Raw genomic sequence first — 13,536 nt, forward strand, 5'->3', positions numbered from 1 at the left:
TCAGTAACATGGGGGAGTATGAATAGTTCCCCAAGCCAGAAAGTTTAAGAACTGCTGCTCTGTAGGACAAACAACAGTAATAATCCAAGGACTGGCTGGATTAAAATAGATGCAGTTCGATGGGGCACCTGGATGGCTCAGTCAGTTAAGCGTCCAACTTCAGCTCAGATCATGGTCTCACAACTCATGAGTTGGAGACCTGCGTTGGGCTCTGTGATGACAGCTCAGAGCCTGGAGCCTGCTTCAGATTCTGTGTCTCCCTGTCTCTCTGCCCCTCCCTACTTGTACGCTCTCTCTCTCTCTCAAATATAAATAAACACTAAAAAAACATTTTTAATAGATGCAGTTTGAAAATCACAGGGCCTGGCACAGAGTACACATTTACTAAATATTAAATATTATTGTTACTAATGATAACAACTAAAGGGATGAAAAGTCAATGAAAATAAGAGAAGATTCTTTCATAAATACAATATTCAACTCTTAAATCACAAAAGAACAATTTTTTTATTTTAACAAAAGGAAAATTCCTAAGGAATGTATAAATCAACTGTTATATTAGTGGCTCATTGATGACAAAAGCAATGCATCACTGTGGTAAAAAAAAGAACTCCTCAAACATTATAGAAATACTGAACAAAGAAAAACAAAGTCCCTTATAATCCTACATGGAAGAGATAATGGATTTCAAACCTTGCATTTACCTCTGGAATTTTTTTTCTAACCAATATACCATGCAGATACACAAACACACATACACACAAAGATTCTGGAAAAATGAGGTCACACTAGATAAACTTACTTGTAACATACTTTAAAAAAATTTAATGTGGGGCGCCTGGGTGGCGCAGTCGGTTAAGCGTCCGACTTCAGCCAGGTCACGATCTTGCGGTCCGTGAGTTCGAGCCCTGCGTCGGGCTCTGGGCTGATGGCTCGGAGCCTGGAGCCTGTTTCCGGTTCTGTGTCTCCCTCTCTCTCTGACCCTCCCCCGTTCATGCTCTGTCTCTCTCTGTCCCAAAAATAAATAAAAAACGTTGAAAAAAAATTAAAAAAAAAATTTAATGTGTATCTTAAATAAATTTTAATGTGCATTTGTACTGATCTATATATTTCATTACTTGGATGTATCAATATTTATTTAAGTGCTGACTGCTTCAATATCACCGCTTTAAAAAATGCTATCTTAACATCCTTACAGATATATTGTTGCCTATTTGTGATGATGCCTTGAAAATAATATATGAGAATGAAATTTTAAGTAAAAGGGTGGAGATACAGAATTTTAATAAATGAAGTCAACTGCCTAACAAAAATTCATATTCTAACAAACAGTGCTTTCTTTGGTCACAACGTTGCGAAGACTGGGTATTTTCGATCATTACTCGTATGACATATGAAAAATCTCACTGATACTTTCATTTGCATTTCTATAATCATGAGCACAAGGATACTTACTTATTGGCCTTTGTAATTCTTTTTGCGATATGCACATTTTTCTTCTAATTTTTAACTACACTGTCATTATAAAAGATTCAAAATAATGAAGAATTTAATAGAGCAAAGTGTGAAAATTCTTCACATTTACTCAGCAGACAAACTCCCTTCCAGAGGTTACCTATCAGCACGGAATACATTCTTCCAGTCTGGCTTGTATGCATTTTCATACATGCGCAAGTGCATATATTTCTTCTTAAAACATGAAATCATAATAAATCTCCTGTTGTATAACTCAATCTTATCAAATAGGAACTTACCACATCACTGTGTTCTTTTAAAAGGTTAAATATTATTCCAAGTACTTACTATGCTATATACTATAATTTACCTTATAAGCCCCCTATTCATGGGCATCTGAATTGTTTTCAATTTTTTATGTAACAATGTTGCAATTAATATTTATGTATATTGATTTTCAATGGGTACAAGATGAAACTGTGGACTATATGAACGTGCACTTTTAAGTTTTACTAGATCCTGGTAGGGTGTGTTCCAAAAGGGCTTTTCATCATGAAAATGTAGGAGAGAACTGATTTTCCTGTCTTTTATCAGTCTTTATCAGTTATGCTCATAGGATAGAAAAATATTATTGTGATTTTAAACTTCATTTCTCTGATTACTAATGAGGGCTGAAAATCTTTTCATTTACTCACCAGTCATTTCTAGTTCTTCTTTTGTAAAACATTCATGTATATTCTTTCCCCATTCTTCTATTGAGCTTCTTCTTAATAATTTACAAGATCTAGATCTTAATCTTTGTTATGTATAAATATTCTCTTGGTTTGTCTTTAATTATCTAGAGTTATCTTTAATTCTCAATTGTAGTATCTTGCATCATATATGAATTTCAACTTTTATGTGGTCAAGCACTTTAAAAGTGTAATTTTGGTCTATTTTACCTCATTGTTATCTTTTTCAATTGCCACACTTCACTATTTTAGATGTTATTGTTTTAAACTGATTATTTCATACCCTGAATCTTTCTATCCAGGATTATTGTTTTTTCTTCCTACTAATAATTTGGTTTTCTTCTAGGTCCCTCATAAAATTTCAGTGTTTCCTCTTATATGTTGTACATACTTCTTGTCATATTTATTTCTACGTATTTTATCATTTTTCTTACGGTCGTGAATGCAATCCATTTTCATCACATTTTGTTATATAGTATAAGGTAGAGACAAAGCTGAAGAACATGATATGTAACATTGTATTGGGGACTATTACTAAACTCTCACTAATTCTAATATGTTTGCAATTGGTTGTCTTGGCTTGTTTCAAATGGACAATCACGTGGTCTACAAACAACTTTCTCACATCCTTTCCAACAGTCCCACTGCTTATTATTTTTCCTGTCTTACTGCACTGGCTCAGACCTCCTGAAAAGTACTGAATGACCGTGGTGACAATGGGCTTGTTTGTTCTACCTCTGGCATAATAGGATGTTTCTAATGTTTCACCATTAAACATGATGTTTGTTCCATATCCCTGGTAAACAGCATCTATCAAATTAATGAAGTTTCTGTTCATTATTAGCTTGTTCAGTTTCTATTACGAATGTCTGTTAAAGTACATCAAATGTTAAACTGTTGATTTCATGTTAAAGTATTAAATTGTTTTCAATATTTGAGAGATGATCATACAGTTTTTCCCTTTTAATCTTCCTGTGTACTGTGTATTTTTTTTAACAATGTGATATATACCTTTCTTATCTAATTTTGAGGTTGTTTGCCTTAAGTTCTATTTTATATAATGTTAATATTGCTTTCTTTTTCTTAAATCTGGCTGGAATATTTGCTCACACATTTCTTTTATATCCTTCTATCCTGTTTTATTTGAGTGGTATTTCTTGTAAACAACACAAAGTCAAATTTTTATTTAAGGCAAATCTCATAGTCTCTATGTTTAAAAGACAATTTTACTATTTTTACATTAATGTCGTTTTTGACACATTTGGGCTTACTACCATCATCTTATTTCATATTTTCTCTCTAATCACACTTTGTTTTTAACTTCTCCTAATCTGGATCAGTTAAATTTTCCTGTTTATGTTTCTCCCTCTGCTGCTATACGTTTTTGTTTTAATATTTTAATTTTGTTTAATGTTTACTCATTTTTGAGAGAGACAGAGTGCAAGCAGGGGAGGGGCAGAAAGACAGGGAGACACAGAATCCGAAGCAGGCTCCAGGCTCTGAGCTGTCAGCACAGAGCCTGACGCGGGGCTCGAACCCAGGAACCACACAACCCTGACCAGAGCCAAGGTCAGTCACTCAAATGACTGAGCCACCCACGCGCCCCTGTTTTAATATTTTTAGTCGCTACCCTGAAATTTTAAAACATTTAAAAGGTGTATTTCAGTTATTATCTAAAGATAATCAACACTGAGAGTCTCCAGTGGGATAAGACAAAAATCTTGGATGTTTTCTCTTACTTTTCTCCAAACTAGTATCTACTGCATGTTGACATTATCTGAGATTTGTCATTTACAATATACATGAATATCATTTAGTTTTAACTATGAATTTACTAGTTTCTATGCTCATTGTTCTTGCCTGGATTTATGTTAAACTTTGCCAACATACATTCCTTAGTGATTTCACAGAATGATGGAAAGTTTTTGAGTTCTACATCCTACCATGTCTTTCTTTTGCTATGCCGCTTTAAATACCAGTTCAGGCATGATAGAAGTCTAATTCCAAAATGATTTCCCTTCAGAAACTTAACAATACTCATTTTCTTCTAGTATCCAATGCTGCTAATACTCATTTATCCAAGCTTACTAGAGCATCCTTCAGCTGTTTCTATTCTATTTAGCTAATATATTGAGTTTTAAAAAATTCATTTAGCATATTTTTAATTTTTACATTTCCATTCTTTTGAATTTCTCTGAGGATATTAATTAAACTTACTTTTGAAAGTTCTTTTAAGTCAGATGTTAGTTCTTCTCTTTGTCGTTGAGTGCCTACCCTTCATGTTGTTGGTTTCCTCAATTACTGGCTTGATTTGTCTATTCATCTTTGTATTTAGGAATCCATTTATCTTTCTATTAATGCTGGTTATATCTACAGTAGTATGTCCTCAGTGACTGTGGTACAGGATGGGACATGTTTCTGGGGAGAGTGGACTGACAGTTTATATTCAAGCTGTGAGTGACTCCCATCTCTCCTTAAAAGGGCATTATCTACATAGAGATTGCCTTATCAAGTCAGCTGTGATATCCAAACACTTTGTTAGACACATGAGCCACTTCTCAGTTGTCCACTGAAAAGAAGTAGGAGAGGGTTAGAGAGTCAATGGGTCAACTTCTTTCCAAAAAAAATCACACTGACAATTGTCCCAGAGTCAATTCTCTATTAGTGTCAATAGTGTTAAATAAGAATTACCAGAACAGATATTTATTATAGGAAAAGGGAAAGACATTAAGAAAACATTGCTAAATTTGGAAGAACTCTATGGAAGTAAGACAAACATTGTAGGAAAAGAGTCAGACCTGGACAAAGACAAGAGTATAGCTACTAGTAAAGACAATCAGAACCTTAGAATGATTTGAAACCTTTTTATTATGCATGAGGGTAGCTAAAGAAACAGAAATAATCATACAAAGGGGAGTTAAAAGTGTTAGTAAAAGATGCATAGCACATAATCCACTCTCGGTTGCCTTGGTAATAGGACCCCACACCATGACCATAAGAAAAAAACCTGAAATGAATAATAAGTAAAAACTGGGCCAAATATACTCTTGTTAACTACACCTTGGGTATTGGTGAAGAGTTTGAGAGGGAGTTATGCCACTGAAAAAAATAAGGCATGAAGAATATAACTTATCTGTAAAAGAGTTAAGCTTATGCTGATAACTCAAGATAGCTTCTGGGAAGTGCTACCATGGAGTTACATACCGTGTTATCTTGCCAATTCTATTCACTGACCTCACTGCAGGGAAGGAATCATGGACTTTCTCTCCTGGGGTACAATATAAGTAGGCTAGAGTCTGGAGAAATCCAAGAGCCCTTCTGCTTACATTTTGCTCAGTACTCTTATCCTAATCATCCTAGAATTAAGCGAGTCAGCAGGGAAATAAAAGAATGAGGAGCCAATATGCTGGCTCTCAGCTTGGTACACTTGAACAAGAGCGATTTCATACTTGACCTTTAGAGAATGGTTTACTCTGGTATTTTTCCCCAAATAATCACACACACACACACACACACACACACGTGCGTGCACACGTGTGTTTATATTTCAAAATTCCCTTATCTTGTATGCCAATGGCATTCTTTTTCTTTTCCTTATTAATACAGTATTTATTTGTCTTCTCTTTTTTTTTTTTTATTAAAATTTTTTTTTAACGTTTATTTATTTTGGGGACAGAGAGAGACAGAGCATGAACTGGGGAGGGGCAGAGAGAGAGGGAGACACAGAATCGGAAACAGGCTCCAGGCTCTGAGCCATCAGCCCAGAGCCCGACGCGGGGCTCGAACGCACGGACCGCGAGATCGTGACCTGAGCCGAAGTCGGACGCCCAACCGACGGAGCCACCCAGGTGCCCCTATTTGTCTTCTCTTTGTCAACCCCCTGACCCAACCATTTTCCCCAGCCTGTCTGGGGAGGTATAAGAAAAGGACCATACAGGGCAGACAAGACAAAGGAGGTGAAGACGGCTCCTTCCCATGGTGAAGAAGAAGGGCCACCATCAGGCGAAAGAGACCCATGGTCTCCAAAAGTACATAGCCCAAAATGGCATAGGAGAAGAGCTGTTGCTTCAGAGAAGGGTTCCTGGCATAACCAATGATGAAATTCCCAAACACAGTCCCAATTCCAGCCCCAGAGCTGGCCACCCGTATAACGGCTGCCCCAGACCTAAGAACTTGGCTGCTGTGTGGATGTCACTTTAAATGGCACCAGTTTGGAAGCAGCAGCTAGGAATAAGTGAGGTCAGGGTACATGGGGCAGCTACTGTTTTGGCACCACTGCAGACAATGATTGGCTCAACAGCTGACAGGTGCTCCTCATCAAGCAGGGGATGGAAGGAACTTTGCACAGGCATAAAGCTTCAAAGGATGAGGGGCTGTGGCTGAGAGTGGCTCCCGTGCAGAGAAGACAGAGAGGGCACCAGTTACACTCTCTTTCCTTTCACTGCTAGTAAGTTATTTCCACTTAAAAGATATATCTGCACTATTATTTTATGGGATTGGAGAGTTAAAGAATATTTGAACATGTGTACCTCGTCTACCTTGACCATGTACATTTTTAATTGGTAGTATTTTAACTCAATATCTAAGAGCATGCTATATGCTTTTAATATTTATTATGAAATTAGCCCTGTCTGTTCTTACTAGATTTTGGACCCTTTACAGTGATTTTGACAGGGAAGTATTAAGAGTTTTAATAATAAAAAAAATAAAGAGTTTTCACAATCAAATTTAAGACTACTCCTTTATGGCCCCTGTGTTTTGTACCATGATAAGAAAACCTCCGCTACATTTTCTTCTAATACCTTTGTGACTTTTTAAACACATATATTTAAATCTTTGTGTAAGGACAGTGAAAGGAATCTATTTTTTCCCCCAACTTAACTCTGTTGTTACATTTATCCCATAATCCATCCTGGTTCCCAGTGATCTGATATATACTTATTATATATTAAATTCCCAAATAGTCTTGGCTACTCCATGGAGTGTAACCTTCCAAACTAGGTTAAAAAAAAAAAAGTTCTCCCTAATTTTCTTTAGAATTTTACTGATCATTCCTTTTCTCACATTCTTTCTTCTAGATAAACTGTACATAATTGTAATAAATCCAATGCAAATCCCACTGGGATTTTTATTGTGTTGCTTTGTATTAATGGATAATCGACAAACATTTTACCATATGAACAGGTTATCTTACAAACATTTTACCATATGAACAGGTCATTTTATGATACTTGGTAGAGTTTTATAAATTTCCCAATACAGTATTCACATATTTCATGTTTATTCCTAAATGTTCTAATGTTTTTTTAGCTATTATGAGTGGGATTTTTATATCCATTACATTTTTCAGGTTTTGGTTTATACATGGGATTTGGTTTATACATATACAAATTAATGTAATTATTAAATTACATATTTTTTGTTTCTAATCAATTGTTCCTTAGTTAGGTTTGATGGTATTTGTTAGACCACATAATTGACAAGTAGTAATACTTTTACCTTATTTATGTATGTATTTGTTGCCCTTTTATTTGTTTGCATTTATTATTTGTTGCTCTTCCATAATTGCCTTAGCAAGCACCTCCAGAGAAAAATCATTAAGTAATGATGCTAGAAAACCTTTTAAACACATACACTCAGACACACACACACACACACACACACACACACACACGTTTATTTTAAGAAAATGTTTATACATTAATGTTTATAAAGATTTTCTATAGGAATGTTCAATTATACACCAAATGTTTTTAGGTATTCAAAATTTAATCTTTTGTATTTCAGTATAATCTCAGAATTACATTGAACTAACCCTGCGTTCCTAGATGAATTTCATTTGATCATGGCTTATGTTCTTTTAATACATTGGTCTATTGTGTTTGCTGAATTTTTAAAGATGATTTTTATCAATATTGTACAAGATTGACTTGTTGATTTTTTTCAACTTTTTTTTAAAGACTTATTTCATTTTGAGAGAGGGAGAGAGAGTGCACAAGTGAAGGAGAGGGGCAGAAGGGGGGGGAAGGGAGGGAGAAGAGAAAGAGAGAGAGAGAGAGAGAGAGAGAGAGAGAGAGAATCTTAAGCAGGTTCCATGTTCAGTGCAGAACCCGACTTGGGGGCTCGATCCTGGGATCATGACATGAGCTGAAATCAAGAGTCGGACACTAAACCAACTGAGCCACCTAGGTGCCCCTTTTACTTTTTGATGTCAGGTTTCATACCAATATTTTGTTGTCTCATGAATGTAATTGTTAATTATGCCTTCTATCTCCAATGTCAAGAACCTTTTTAATGGCATTAATATTACTTGTTCCTTAACAGTTAAGCAGAATTCATCCATGAAGCCATCCAGAAGGCATTTTAATTAAGAGGTAAGGGTAGATAAGCTCTTTGTAACAGTTTTATTCTTCTATTATTCTAACTTTTGATTTTTCTAACCCCTTTAAAATCTGCTTAAAATTTCCTAGAAAACCATATATTTCATCTAAAATTTCAAATGTATAGTATAGATTTGTGCAAAGCTGTAGCATTCAATTTTGTCTGTATCTTAAATCATCTCCCAATTCTTTAACCTTTAATATTCCAAAATCTTTAATTTTGGATATTTCTGGCTTTCGTCCTTTTCCCAACTTAAGACTAATGACTTTTACATTATCAAAGAAAAAGCTCTTAAATCTATCAGTTCAACTGATACTGAATTCATTGATTAATGGCTTTGCCATTATTATTTAGTTCCTGTTGCTATCCTTTAGTTGCTGATTTTTTAAAAAATGCATATAATTGTTTTCTCATTCTTGATAGATTTAAACTAGAAACATCCAAGTTATGAATTTTCCTTAGGTAACCTTCTTAATTGTACCTTATAGGTTATGACATGTTTTGCTTTTATTACCATTATTCTAAAATTTTCCGGAAGTTAGAGTTTTTACTTCTATGATCACAGAATTGTTCAATAGAAAATTTTCTAATTGTCAGTGTTACTGTTACACAAATAAGTTGACTGTGCCTCCACATTTGCTGGCATTGCCATGTGAACCCAAGTCAGTCCGACGCCACAGTCTGAGGTCTCAACTGCTATTTCCTATTGCCTCCTCTCTCAGCATTTTTTTGTTTTCAATCTTTTGCTTTATGGCTTGTATTTTATGACCTTATATGTTTAAAATCTATATTTAATGCACTTTAAAATGCCAATAACTATAAGATGCGTTGTTATTTTTAAATGATCAGGAAAGAAAACATGGTGCCAATTATATCAGTAAGCCACAGTTGATTACAAGACAAATTCCAAGTCCAGAGATGTTAAAATGTGAAAAGAAACGTTTGCAACTGATGAAATACACTAGTATGCTGAAGCCATATTTTTCCATTTACATACTTCAAAAATAAACTCCTTTAAGAAGGATGAAGCAATTAGCATGTTAATATGAAATTCGCGCCCACGCACCCCCCCACCCCCGCCAGAACACTACATTTTGCTGGCTCTTTAACTTTTTATCCTAGCTAACTAGCATCAAATTACTATTTCTAAATGATATATTTTCTATTTGAAAATTTGATTACATACTTTTTCCCTAGTCTGCTTTATTCTGTGTTTAATCTGCTCATCACCAATGTTTCCACATGGTAATTTTACCATTTATGGATTTCTTTTGACTCCTCTTCTTTCTAAGCATTTTTTTACACAGGGTTCATAGAGGCTATAATTTCTTACTTTTAAAAAGTATTTTTTAATTTTTGTTTTAAAAATAATTTTATACTTTTTAACCTAAGTAACCTATTTTGTTTTCCTTCAACATTCTATAGACATTATTACAGTGTCATCTGGGGTCTGAGAAAAAAATATGGGGCCAACTTAATTTTGTTTAACTTTGTAGGTGACTTTTTTCTTACTCTAGTAATACTTATGGAAATTTTTTAATCTTAAAAGTTACCAGAATTCTAAGTCTTCATTACTTTTTCCTAGTATTTAGTAAACTCTCTTCAATCTGCAGATTAAAGTCTTTTATTCCAGGGATGAGTGTTTTCCTTCTGTAGCAACAAATTTCCACTAACAGTTTTTCATCTCTCTTAACTGCATTTTATGTGATTTTTCTCAAGAATTGCGCCTAAGTCATAAGTCCCATCTGTGGCATCATTCACTCCACATCTCCCTGTATCTAATGTGGTTTTAATTATTTTAATAGTTTTACTCATGCGCCCCCCCACCCCTGCCAACTCTTTTTTAATTGTACTTTAGTTCTATAAAAGTACTATAGTTCTTTTCTCTATATCTTAATCTCTTAAACTCTTCTTTGATCTCTTATCATACAGTCTGTGGTCACTTTTATCTCCATGAGAGTGTTGAGAATTATTTTTTCTTAAAGTGTTCTTCAGTTTCCTGAAGTAATTCTTCTTTCAAAATATATTCGTCCATTGCCTTTTATGTTCCTATTTATTTCACTTATTTTTTAGTAGCCCTCATATACAGGTTCTTTCTCCATCATTTAGCTAAGAAGAACAATTTGGTTACCTCTAACCAAAGTATGCTTTAAAAACACACTTTATAATCTAAGCTGGAAGTGTAGAAATTGGCTGCATATAACATCTGTTCATTATTTCAGATGCTTTGGGAAGTGGGGAGAATATGATAGAGAATAGTGAATGTAGCAGAGATGACCTAAACTCAAATACATTGTCTGCAAACACTCCTATCAAACCGGAGGATTCTCTTGTCCTGAGTTAATGTTAAGATTCATGAGGGTAATTCTTTTAGATTTTAGCAATTATCCACTTCAGAACCAACAACACAACTGGAAAGATTTTTCCACAATAGGAAGTCAGGTTGCGAAAACTAAAGAGTATAAGCCACCCCTCTCTCAACCCTACCTCTTCTGTCATCCTCTATTCTGTAGTCTGAAAATTAGCCCCATTTGTATCCCCCGTGCTTCTAAGTTAAGCGTTATCAATAAGATATTTCCGAACTTTCTCATTTACTTTGCAGAACCTAGAACCTGCTTGAAATTGGGGACCTATGTATCAGCCTTTGACACTAAACTTTGATTTGGTTCAAATGTTATTAATATCAAGAAAATTGTCTTTGATAATTGGAATGGGGCTAGGGTCACTCCTATGGTTTTACTTAGGGCTGAAGCTTACAACTCTATTTTTGCTTCATTTTGTCCATTTTTGGATAGTATTTCAGGTAGGCAATCTGCTCAATTAGCTGTCTTTCCCAGAAAATTTCACATAAATTTCAGATAATTTCACATAAGAGTTGATGAAATTAAATTTAGGGATATCAAATAATAGGCCTTTGTAATTAACAATAATTATATTTGATTTTTACCTTGAACTTAGTATTCTAAGATACTTTCACTAATTTAGTCCCTTTAAGAGATAAGTGGACAAAATAAAAAGTTACTGTTAGCTTTTGTCTGGTTCCAATGACACGGTCACTATTCCAATAACTTTTCTGAAAATCACTGTGGGAGTCATATATCTTGATATTTGCATTTGACCTCTACGAATATTCTGGCACTTTCTGTCAAATGAGCACCCAACTGTTTCCAAAAGACTATTCTTGCACTTTCCCAAAATGGAAAAGGCAGATAAAAAGATGAAGATGTTAGAAGATAATGGAAACAATTTTTTAAATTTATTTTTCAGAGAGAGGGCGTGCATGAGTGGGGGAGGGGCAGAAAAAGGGGGGACAGAGTATCTCAAGCAGGCTCTGTGCTGACAGCAGAGACCAGATGCAGGGCTTCAACTCATGAACCATGAGATCATGACCCGAGCTGAAGATGGAGGTTTAACCGACTGAGCCACCCAGGTGCCCCTAATGGAAACATTTTTTAAATTGAAGATTATGTGATATGATTAAAAAAGTCTAATTAAAAGCAAGCAGACCATATTAGGAGAAATGAATAAAGTACCAAGGGCAAGTAATTATATAAGATATAAGCATAGAGTGGTTTAATTTTTTAAACAGACATTTCCTAACTCAGATAACCACGGGAGGCTATACAGTAGTGCTAATCACGCTCTGAATATTTTTGAAACTTCTTTTTTAGAACAGCTTTCATGACCATTACTATATTGTTTTCAGTGAAAGCAATTACTCATCACCTGAGTAATATTTTTTTAGATTTTTAATTCAGACATTGGAGCAGTGATGATTTTGTTTTCCAGGGGACATTTGACAATGTCTTGGAAACATTTTGGTTTTCACAATTCAGGGAGAAGGCAGAGTGGTTCCCTGACATTTAATGGGTACAGGCCAGGGATGTTGCTAAACATCCTACAGTACACAGCCCCCACAACAAAGAATGATCCAGCCCCAAATGTCGATAGTGCCATGACCGCGAATCCTTGCTTAATAGCCAGGACTAAGGAATAAAAGGGTAGATTGCTTAAGTATGGTTTCTTGCATTCTATAAGCATTTAACAAATATTTCTTGAACGAAGAAATAATTAAATTGAATGACACTCTTTGGGATAATAAATAATAATTATAAAACAATTAAGATCCATAAAATGGCTCAAAATACATTGCTTTGGAGAAAACTGTATTGCTTTCCAACAAGACTATATCAAAGGACTAATTTATCTAGAAATGTGTTAGGACTGTTTTAAAAACCACACACACACTCATACAACTAAAGACCTAACATAACTGAGAAAGTTACATTTCCTCATCTTATTACCCGCAGAGTTTCATAAGAAAGAAAAAACAAACTACTGATGTAGCCAGCATCTTCTGCTCATTTCTAAAATTGGTCTTTGCTTCCAAGAATATGGATGGAATACATGTTTCTCCCTATAAGTCTTAAAAACTCATCATGATAGTCTGAGGAAAAAAAGATATAAAGGAAAACAGAACCTATAAAAACTCTAGTAGCTTGAAAAGTTATACCAGACGGAAATTTTAACTTTATAACTCAATATATCATTTCACAACCAAGTTCCATTGAAAGTAGCAGATAAAATTAATTAAAGGGAAATAAAAAGGCAGAAAAAAAAATCCTGAATTTCTCTATTTCGGTGAAACTATTCAAAGAAACCGAACTGTCAATCCTGCCAGTGAGAACTGTAACACTCTGTACATTAAAAAGAACAAACTTTGGAGCTGGACCTTTGACATACATTTGGGGGCCAAAAAATTCATGGCTATGGGAACACAGACAAGATGCTTAACCATACGGATCCTGAGTTCCTCCATTGTAAAATGTGGATACTAAAATTTATCTTCTCAAAGGTATGCTATTACTATCATAAATTATTATATTTATAGAGACCAAAAGATCACATAATTCAGCCTACCTGATTTAATTTCTTAAAAGCATTAAAAAGACCACAGAATCATTTTTAA

General features: G+C 34.6%; 1 protein-coding gene and 1 pseudogene across 9 annotated transcripts in view; both read right to left on the minus strand.

Moving 5' to 3' along the window:
• Positions 1–13,536, minus strand: part of EXOC6B (exocyst complex component 6B) — a 615,219-nt gene that overhangs the window by 215,007 nt on the left and 386,676 nt on the right. The window lies entirely within an intron of this gene.
• Positions 1–13,536, minus strand: part of LOC122466889 — a 62,578-nt pseudogene that overhangs the window by 29,488 nt on the left and 19,554 nt on the right.

This window comes from Prionailurus bengalensis, chromosome A3 (assembly GCF_016509475.1).
Source record: "Prionailurus bengalensis isolate Pbe53 chromosome A3, Fcat_Pben_1.1_paternal_pri, whole genome shotgun sequence".
Lineage (NCBI taxonomy): Eukaryota > Metazoa > Chordata > Mammalia > Carnivora > Felidae > Prionailurus > Prionailurus bengalensis.